A 10,296-nucleotide genomic window follows, 5' to 3' on the forward strand; every position below is an offset into this window, starting at 1 on the left:
ATGAAGAGATCTTAGATAGCACACTGCTATTCATTTCCCACTCAAAGAATTTCAGATGTGTCCACAGATGTTAAGTCCAAAGACTACATTCAAAGAGCACAGAACTTATTTGAAAATATTTGTACTTAACTGATGCAGGTAAGTATAAAGTGAATATTTCTTACTAAATATTCCTATCCTAATGAATCCACACTTGGGATATGCAGACAACACAACCTTGCTTGCTGAAAGTGAAGATGACTTGATGCACTTACTGATGAAGATTAAAGACTACAGTCTGCAGTATGGATGATACCTCAACGTAAAGAAAATGAAAATCCTCACAACTGAACCAATAAGCAGCATCATAATAAAGGGAGAAAAGATTGAAGTTGTCAATATATTACTTGGATCCACACTCAACACCAATGGAAGCAGCAGTCAAGAAATCAGATGTTACATTGCACTGGGCAAATCTTCTGCAAAAGATTTAAAGTGCTGAAAAACAAAGATGTCTCTGAAGACTAAGATGGACCTAACCCAGGCCATGGTATTTTCAGTCGCCTCATATACATGTGAAAGCTGGACAATGAATAAGGAAAACCAAAGAAGAGTTGATGATTTTGAGTTGTGATGTTGGTGAAGAATATTCAAAGTACCATGGAACACCAGAAGAACCAAAAATCTGTCCTGGAAGAAGTGCAGCTGGAATGCACCTTGGAAGCAAGAATGGCTAGACTTCATCTCACCTATTTGGTCATGTTGTCAGAAGGGACCATTCCCTGGAGAAAGATATCATACGTGGTAACCACCAGCCACTCCTTGGAAGGAAGATGGGGCAATCTATTTCCATAGTGATACTGCCTCAGAAACCCAAGGAGGGGCCGCTATGAGTTGGGTCTGACTCGATGGCAAACAACAACAACAACAAACTAGAGGATCAGCGAAAAAGATGGACTGACACAGTGGCTGCAACAATGGGCTCAGGTACAGCAAGGATTGTGAGGATAGTGCACAACCAGGCAGTGTTTCATTCTGTTGTACATAGGGTCGCTATGAGTCAGAACTGACTCAACGGAACCTAACAACAGCACAAACAGAAATGAATCCACATATATTTTTGACACTAGAATTTTCTTGAGAATACCACAATGAAATCTGTGACTCTAGAATAGTAGGACATGAACTGGAAATTTATTTAGTATATCATCCTTTCATCTATCAGACAGGTACACACTAGACATGGTTTATTATTAAAATCATATTTGTTCTAGACCACCAGTGTGTTCTATCCATCAGTTTTCACATGGCCTCTTTAACCTCCTTATTCCTCAGTGTGTAAATAAGAGGATTCAATATGGGGATCATAACTGTGTAAAACACAGATACTACCTTGTTCTGTTCTATTGAGTAGTTGGACTGGGGCATCACATAAATGAATGTAATGGTCCCACAGAAGAGAGTGGTTGCAGTGAGATGGGAGGTGCAGGTGAAAAAGGCCTTGCGGTGACCCTCAGTAGACTATATCTTCATGATGAGGAGGAGGATGTAGACATAGGAGACAACTATGATAAAAACTGTGGCCACGATGATGGATCCAGCAAAAAGTGAGGAGACCAGTGCAGGGATACTAACATCAGAACAAGAAAGGTTAACCAATGGAGCAAAATCCCCGAAAAAAAATATATATATTAGCTAAATTAGCTAGATTTGGTCCACAGAAGAATAAAGAAAAACAAGAAGTTTTGGAAGAGGAAGCACTGAGAAAACTGCCTACCCAGAATAACTAAACACAGACTGATTTGGACATTTTGGTTGAATAAAGCAGCAAGTTGTAGATTGCTACAAAATGATCATCTACACCATAGGAACCAAAAAAAAGCACTCTATGTCCCAAAGAAAACGGCTGGACCATGTTGGATGGCACATCTCAGACTGTTCCTGTAATGTTTTTGTTAGGTGCCATCAAGTCAGCTCTGACTCATAGTAACCTTATGTACAACAGATTGAAACCCTGCCTGGTCTTCAGCTATCTTCACGATCTTTGCTATGCTTGAAACTATCATTGTGGCCACTGTGTCAATCCATGTCATTGAGGGTCTTCCCCTTCTTCATTGACCCTCTGTTTACCAAGCATGATATCCTTCTCCAGGAAATGGTCTCTTTTAACGTGACCAAAGTAGATGAGATGAAGTCTGTCCATTCTTGCTTCCAAAGTACATTCCAGCTGTACTTCTTCCAGGACAGATTTGTTGGTTCTTCTGGCAGTTTGTGGTATTTTCAGAGCCTAAGGCATTTGACTGCTAACCAGAAGGCAGGCAGTTCAAACCCCAGCCACTCCTTGGAAGAAAGGTTGGGCAATCTATTTTGAGAGTGATACTGCCTCGGAAACCCAAGGAGGGGTCACTATGAGTCGGAGGGGTCACTATGAGTCGGATCCGACTGGACTGCAGTGCATTTGGTTTTTTGTTTTGTTTTTTTACCAACACCACAATTCAAAGGCATCAACTCTTCTTCCATCTTTCTTATCCATTGTCCAGCTTTCACATGCATAGGAGGCTATTGAAATACCATAGCTTTGGTCAGGTGCACCTTAGTCTTCAAAATACATCTTTGCTTCTTAACACTTGTAGAGATCTTTTGTAGCAGATTTGCCCAGTGCAATAATATCTGTGATTTCCTGACTGCTTCTTCCATGGGTGTTAACTATAGACCCAAGTAAAATGAAATTCCTGACAACTTCATTTGTTTCCCCGTTTATCATGATGTTGCTTATTGGTCCAGTTGTGAGGATTTTTGTTTTCACATCCAAAATAAGAGATTGTATTTCTCTGCACCAGGAAGTTTACAAGTGTATTGGGTGTGACAGAGGATGAATAGCCTGTGTCAGCCAGTGCCAAGTGGCTCAGGCAAAAACTATATAGGATGATGGTGCTGAGAAGAGATTCTGATAAGAATGATTGTGCTGAGATTGCTAGATACAGTCACCAGATAGATGCATAGGATGATCACAAAAAGGATGACCTGAAGGGTAGGATCGTCTGTTAAGCCCAATAAAATGAACTCTGTCACTGTAGTGTGGTTCCTGTCCACCAGGGAATTCATGAGACAGTATAGCTGGTATCAAAAAAGATCTATAAGGAAAAAAATTGCATTAATGTACTTACAAATTACATGGCTCCATTTTAATGTGGGAAGTACTTATAAATAATTATTCAAACATTATTGCATATTAACATGTAATAACAAATATACATATATGTGTGTGTGTGTATAGACGTATGTGTTTATGTATTTATCTATGTTGTTGTTGTTGTTTGCCGTCGAGTCGTCCCCGACTCATAGTGACCCCTCCTTGGGTTTCCGAGGCAGTATCACTACGGAAGTAGGATTGCCCAACCTTCCTTCCGAGGAGTGGCTGGTGGGTTTGAACCGCCTGCCTTCTGGTTAGCAGTCAAGTGCTTTAGCCATTATGCTACCAGAGCTCCATATATTTTTTCTTAGAAAACACACCAACAACCAATTCCAGCTCAGAGTAGAACTGCCCAGAGAGCAATCTTTATGGAAACAGATTGCCCCATCTTTCTCCTGTGGAGCATGGCTGGTATGTTCAAATTGCAAATGAGTGCTTAACCAATATGCTACCAGAGCTCCTTGTAGAAACACCAGAAAATTCAATATATGATGGTTTTCCTTTTTATATTTTTTCCCAAAATGCATTTAAAGTGGTTTTAAAGCTAAAGAATAAAAAATAGAAACTGATTAGAATAACAAAAGGAATTATGAGTACAATAACCAAGAAAAAATAGGTTTTGTAAAGAAAACAAGAAAAAGCTACCATTTATTACAAGCTTAGTAAATTATATAGGGTTATATGTTATATACATAGTTCTATTTTATTTTCTATAAAATAATAGTAAGTTCTTTCATTATTATTTTATAGATGAGAACAATGCATCTGAAAGAGATTACGTAAATTGCACAAGTTAACATAGCAAGTTTAGAGTCAAAATATGAATCCCAGGAAGTCTGACATTTATTTAGTGACTATACAATAAATAAAGTTAAATAATACCTACACTGAAATCCAATACACTTGCAAAGGTATGTATTAGATTATCCTTTAAGCTTTTCGGCAGTTAATATATACGAAAGGAGACTAGTTAACTGCATATTCTCTAGTGGCGTAGCACCTAAGGCATTTGACTGCTAACAAGAAGGCTGGTGGTTCAAACCCACCAGACACTCCTGGGAAGGAAGGTTGGGCAATGTATTTCCATAGTGATGTTGTTGTTGTTGTTGTTATGTGCCGTTGAGTCGGACCTGACTCATTGCGACCCCTTCTTGTGTTTCCGAGGCGGTATCACTACGGAAATAGATTGCCTGACCTTCCTTCTGAGGAGTGGCTGGTAGGTTTGAACCGCCAGCCTTCTGGTTAGCAGTCAAGTGCCTTAGGCATTACGCTATTCAGAAACCCAAGGAGGGGTTGCTTTGAGTCAGATCTGACTCAAAGGCACTGAGTTTTTTGAGTTTTTATAATGCAAATTGTCTTATACCTAAATATTGGTGGCAAGTTTATGTTAATATTTCTGGTTAAGGTATATTCAGTACTAAACTTCAGATATGAAAAGTAACCTTAGCTTTATACATTCTGTATCATTCATTGATAGGTATTTTAAGTCATTAAGTACCTTGGGGGATATGAAGTGGAACTTGATGTAAAGTTGAATTTTAATGACAAGAATTTTTAAGACACGTACATTAATGATTATAACAAAAGTTAGAAAATACATTGTCTTCAAAATTGTACAGACATACAACTCAAGTATAAAAAGAGGTTTGGAGGATTTACAGATAATAAATAGTCTTTCACTCACTGTAATGCTCAAGATGTTGCCTCCTGAATACAGATTTACAGTCAGCAGGGATAATGGTGTCACACTGGTTTTGTCAATCTGAAGGCTGAAAATCTTATCCTAATTCTTTTGCTAGTTCTAATTTTAGACACTCTTAGTTCACTCCCTGAAGAATGAGTGAAAAAGGGTTTTCCACCAACAAAATAAAAACAGTCATTCAGAGCTTATTTTGTGCCGAGAACTATGTTTAACATTTTGCATACATTTAATCTTCACAATTACAACAATTTTATGAGGTTACTTGCTTTTATTATCCTTATTTTTCACATGAGAAAACTGAGTAAGAATAGTTTAAGCAATTTGTGCTGATGTGTGGTTCCAATTCACACTGTTAGTTTCCCACTTCAAGTGTTAACCACTACCTTCTCCACATTAATGGCTCTGGCCTCCTCTGAAGCCTAAGACTTTTGGGAAGTCACTAGCAGACAGTTCAGCCCACATTCAAGGACATCTCAAGTGTGGGAGCGGTTAAAGCCCCTAGGGGCAATCCACAACCAATGGTGGCTAGAATTCAACGCATAAACATCCTTTCTCATCCTTTGTTGTTGTTGTTGTTGTTATGTGCCATCAAGTCGGCCCCGACTCATAGCGACCCCTCCTTGGGTTTCCGAGGCAGTTATCATTACAGAAGTAGGATTGCCCAACCTTCCTTCCGAGGATGGATAGATTTAGAAGGCAATCTTTGTATTTCCCACATGTCCCGGTGGAATCAAGGAGTTGTGGCTGTGACCTTAATTATATACCCCCTCTATTGGCTTTTTCTTCTTAGCTGTTTCACCTTCCCTATATATCCTTATGCCTGCTTCTTTAGATCACCTCCCAAGGAAACTAACCACAGCCACATCCTTCTTTCAAGCTCTGCCTTCTAAGGAATTCAAACACAGAGATGTACACACACACCTCCATTAACAAGACAATAAAGGAGGTATCTATCACCCATAGTTTGATGTGTCATCCATGGGATGTGAAGGACATAGGAACTGGTGTCTGACTCATGCCTGAAAAAGACTAACATTGAGAAGTTGGCTGGATGAGTAGTCAAGAACACCTTTGCTGTCACTTAACTCTCGTCCTTTCTCCAACTATACTGTTGTAGGAACCAATCATAGCCAAATGAGTAAAGGAAGTATTCACATGAGAAATTCCTGGAGATGCTGACCATACACTTCTGCCCTCCCTTCCTAATGCAAGCTACTGAGCCTGAGTCAGACACAATTGGCCACAGAGCAATGGAAGTAAAACAGAAATTTTAAATGAGAAGAGATTGAAATTTTGATCTAAGATTGTTCTGGGCTTGTGAATACCTGAAAATATATGTTAATGATTGAGAGTGGCCCAAAATCTGTAGACTGTGTCTCTGATTTCAGGTGGAGGCAGGAAAGAGGAAATGATGGGGAGACATTGAAGCGACAGCAGTGAAAAACTGCCTTTTGCCTGTTGTTGGCATCCTACTGAATCTTTTTTCCTGAAATCACTGTTTTATTAGTGCGACAACAGGACTTATTTTTATACTTGGCAACAGAAGAGGGGTTCATTGTAATGGCTCCAGACTCATGGAAGCATAAGACTTTGTAAAAGAAAGAATGAAGGGGCATGGGAAGTGAAACTTTTCATTCTTAGATGGTTACTTTGATTGTTTAACCTATGTCACAGAGGATAAAACCACTCAGACCTTAAATGAAGGTTCGGAGGATTTATTCAGCATTAGAGAGGCATCTGAATGGGAAATCACCAGCTCACATACGTGAATATATCCCAATTTCAGATACACATCTGTGGAATCCCTTATAATTTTGCTGAAAGCAGCATGAACCTGGGTTTAATTCAGGCATTTTACTATTGATCAAAAATGTCAAAAATCTTTTTGCATATGTTGTGTCTGAAAGGATAGTAAGAGATGTTATGTTGCAGCTGAGGGGAGAAAAGCTAAATGTAAAGTGGCCTGGGACAAAAGACAGGTTGATTAAATAAGATGATTGATAGGAGACCAGAGTCTACTGGTTCCACTGAGCCAGAAGCCAAGTGTATATACATATGAATGGAAAAATAGTCAAGATGTGGAGATGAGAAGGTGAGACTGGAATGTTTTTAAAGAGAGTTATTTGTTCATTTGAATGTTTCTTTCACCTAGTGTTATAAAACAGATTGAAATGTATGGTAAAAGTTAATATTGGGTATTATAGATTACAAAGAGTGTGTAACTCTGCTTTCAACCAATACTTGATCAGATATGCTAAAAAGTGAACTAGATTTGTCCAGGAGAAACACAAGCTTTTTCTTTCAAGCCAGTAAGGAAATTTACATTTGAAAAGATTTGCAGACCCACCCAGGACTACTGAGAGAACAGTAGATTTGCACTGAAGGAAAATCTTGCAAGGAAGAATAATGATTCTCTTTGAATTTCAAGCAGGCTATTGAATACATCAAGTCAGGAAAGGAAGCACCCATCAAAAGAACCTCCTTCTAGGTTAGGCCACAAAGCAACCATCAACAAATTTGAAAAATTTAAATACTGCAAAGCATCTTCTCAGATCACAGTACTATAAAATTAGAGATCAACATAGGAAGATCAGTGGAAAAAGAGCAAACATATGGAAACTGAATAACACCCTCCTTAAAAACTAAAGGAGCTCTGGTGGTGTAGTGGGTAAGACATTTTGTTGCTAACCAGAAGATCAGCTGGCAGTTGAAACCCACCAACTGCTCTGCAGAAGGAAGATGAGGCAATCTACATCCATAAAGGTTTACAACCTTGCAAATCCAATGGGATCACTATGAGTTGGAATGACTCAATAGCAGTGGTTTTCTTTTTTCGGCTTTGGTAATATGTTGTTATGTGCCCTCGAGTCAAACCCGACTCATAGCGACCCCTCCTTGGGTTTCCGAGTCAGTATCACTACGGAAGTAGGATTGCCCGACCTTCCTTCCGAGGAGTGGCTGGTGGGTTTGAACCACCAGCCGTCTGGTTAGCAGGCAAGTGTGTTAGCCACTATGCTACCAGCGCTCCATAAAAAATAAAAAAGGAAATTAAAAAAAATCCCTTGAATCAAGTGAGAATGAATATACAGCATACCAAAATCTTTGGGACAAAACAAAAGCAGTGCTCAGAGGGAAATGGATAGCAATAAATGAACACATCAAAAAAGAAGAAAGAGCTAAAATCAACAGCATAACCCAACATTTCCAACAATTAGAAAAATAGTAGCAAAAAAACCTATGTTGTGCTGTTGTTGTTAAGTGCCATCAAGTTGTGTCTGACTCACAGCGACCCTATGCACAGCAGAAAGAAACACCGCCCAGTCCTGAGCCAGCTCCATGATTCCTGCTCCGCTTGAGTGTGTCGCCACCACCACATCAACCCACCTCGTAGAGGGCCTTCCCCTCTTTCATCGACCTTCCATCTTACCAAGCATGACATCCTTCTCCAGGTAATGGTCCCTTCAGACAACATGACCAAAGTAGGTGAGATGAAGTCTGGCCATTCTCACCTCCAAGGAGCATTCTGGCTGCACTTCCTCCAGGGCAGACCTGCTAGTTCTTTTAGCAGTCCACAGTACTTTCAGCATTCTTCGCCAACACCACAGCTCAAAAGCATCAACTCTTCTTCAGTCTTCCTTATTCATTATCCAGCTCTCACATTCATCTGAGGCAATTGAAAATACCATGGCTTGTGTCAGGCGCACCTCAAAGGGACATCTTTGCTCTTTGCACTTGAAAGACGTCCTTTGCAGCCAATTTGCCCAGTGCTATATATTATGTAGTATAGGATTGTGGGGCTAGCGCGGGATCGGGCAGTGTTTCGTTCTGCTGTGCATGGGGTCGCTATGAGTCGGAAACGACTTCACGGCACTTAACAACAACAACATATATTGTGTGATGTCCTGACTGCTGCTTCCATTGGCATCGATTGTAGAACCAACTAATGTGAAGTCTTTGACAACTTCAATCTTTCCTCCATTTATCATGGTGCTGCTTATAGGTCCAGTTGTGAGGACTTTTGTTTTCTTTATATTGAGATACTTGAATACTGCTGACTGTATTCTTCAATCTTCATCAGTAAGTGCTTCAAGTCATCCTCTCTTTCAGCAAGCAAAGTTGTGTCATCAGTGTACTGCAGGTTGTTAATGATTCTTCCTCCAATCCTGATGCCATGTTCTTCTTCATATTCTCCAGCTTCTCAAATTATTTGCTCAGCATATAGATTGAGTGAGTATGGTGAAAGGATACAACCCTGATGCACTCCCTTCTTGATTTTAAACCATGCAGTGTTCTCTTTTCTGTTTGAACGACAGCTTCCTGGTCTATGTACAAGTTCCTCATGAGTACAATTAGGTGATCTGGAATTCCCATTCTTCTCAATGTTATCCACAATTTTTTATGATCCATACAATCAAATGCTTTTGCAGTCAATAAAACACAAGTAAACATCTTTCTGGTATTCTTTACTTTGAGCCAAGATTCATCTGACATCAGCAATGATATCCCTCATTCCACATCCTCTTCTGAATCCAGCCTGTACCTCTGGAAGTTTTCTGTCAATATACTGCTGCAACTGTTTTAGAATTATCTTCAGTAAGATTTTACTTGAATGAGATATTAATGATATTGTTTGATAATTTCCATATTCTATGGGATCACCTTTCTTTGGAATGGGTACAAATATGAATCTCTTCTAGTCAATTGGCCAGGTAGCTGTCTTCCAAATCTCTGGGCATAACTGAGTGAGTGCCTCCAGTGGGGCATCCGTATGTTGAAACATCTCAATGCATAGTCTGTAAATTCCTGGAGCCTTGTTCCTCACCAATTCCTTCAGCACAGCTTTGACCTCTTCCCTCAATACCATTGGTTCTTGAACATAGGCCACCTCATGAAATGGATGAAGATCAACCAGTACTTTTTGGTACAGTGACTCTGTGTATTCCTTCCATCTTCTTTTGATGTTTCCTGCATCATTCAATATTTTGCCCATAGAATCTTCCAATATTTTAACTCAAGGCTTAAATTTTTTCCTCAGTTCTTTCAGCTTTAGAAATACTAAGTGTGTTCTTCCCTTTTGATTTTCTAACTCCAGGTCTTTGCACGTTTCATTATAATAATTGGCTTTGTCTGCTCAAGCTGCTCTTTGAAATCTTCTGTTCAGCTTTTTTATCTTGTCATTTCTTCCATTTGCTTTAGCTACTCTTTGCTTAAGGGCAAGTTTCAGAGTCTCTTCTGACATCCATTTTGGTGTTTTCTTTCTTTCTCATATTTTTAATGACCTCTTACTTTCTTCATGAATGATGTTCTCGATGTCATTCCACTATTCTTCTGGTTTTCAGTCATTGGTGTTTAATGCATCAAATCTATTCTTTAGATGGTCTCTAAATTCAGGAGGGATATATTCAAGATCATATTTTGGCTC

At 39.4% G+C, this 10,296-nt stretch overlaps 1 pseudogene; it reads right to left on the minus strand.

The window, feature by feature from the left end:
• Window positions 1–1,281: 1,281 nt before the first annotated feature.
• On the minus strand, window positions 1,282–3,084 carry LOC103208973 (annotated as a pseudogene).
• Between the last annotated feature and the right edge of the window lie 7,212 nt (window positions 3,085–10,296).

Source organism: Orycteropus afer, unplaced genomic scaffold, assembly GCF_000298275.1.
Source record: "Orycteropus afer afer isolate SDZICR_OR568_19922 unplaced genomic scaffold, OryAfe1.0 scaffold00014, whole genome shotgun sequence".
Classification (NCBI taxonomy): Eukaryota; Metazoa; Chordata; class Mammalia; order Tubulidentata; family Orycteropodidae; genus Orycteropus; species Orycteropus afer.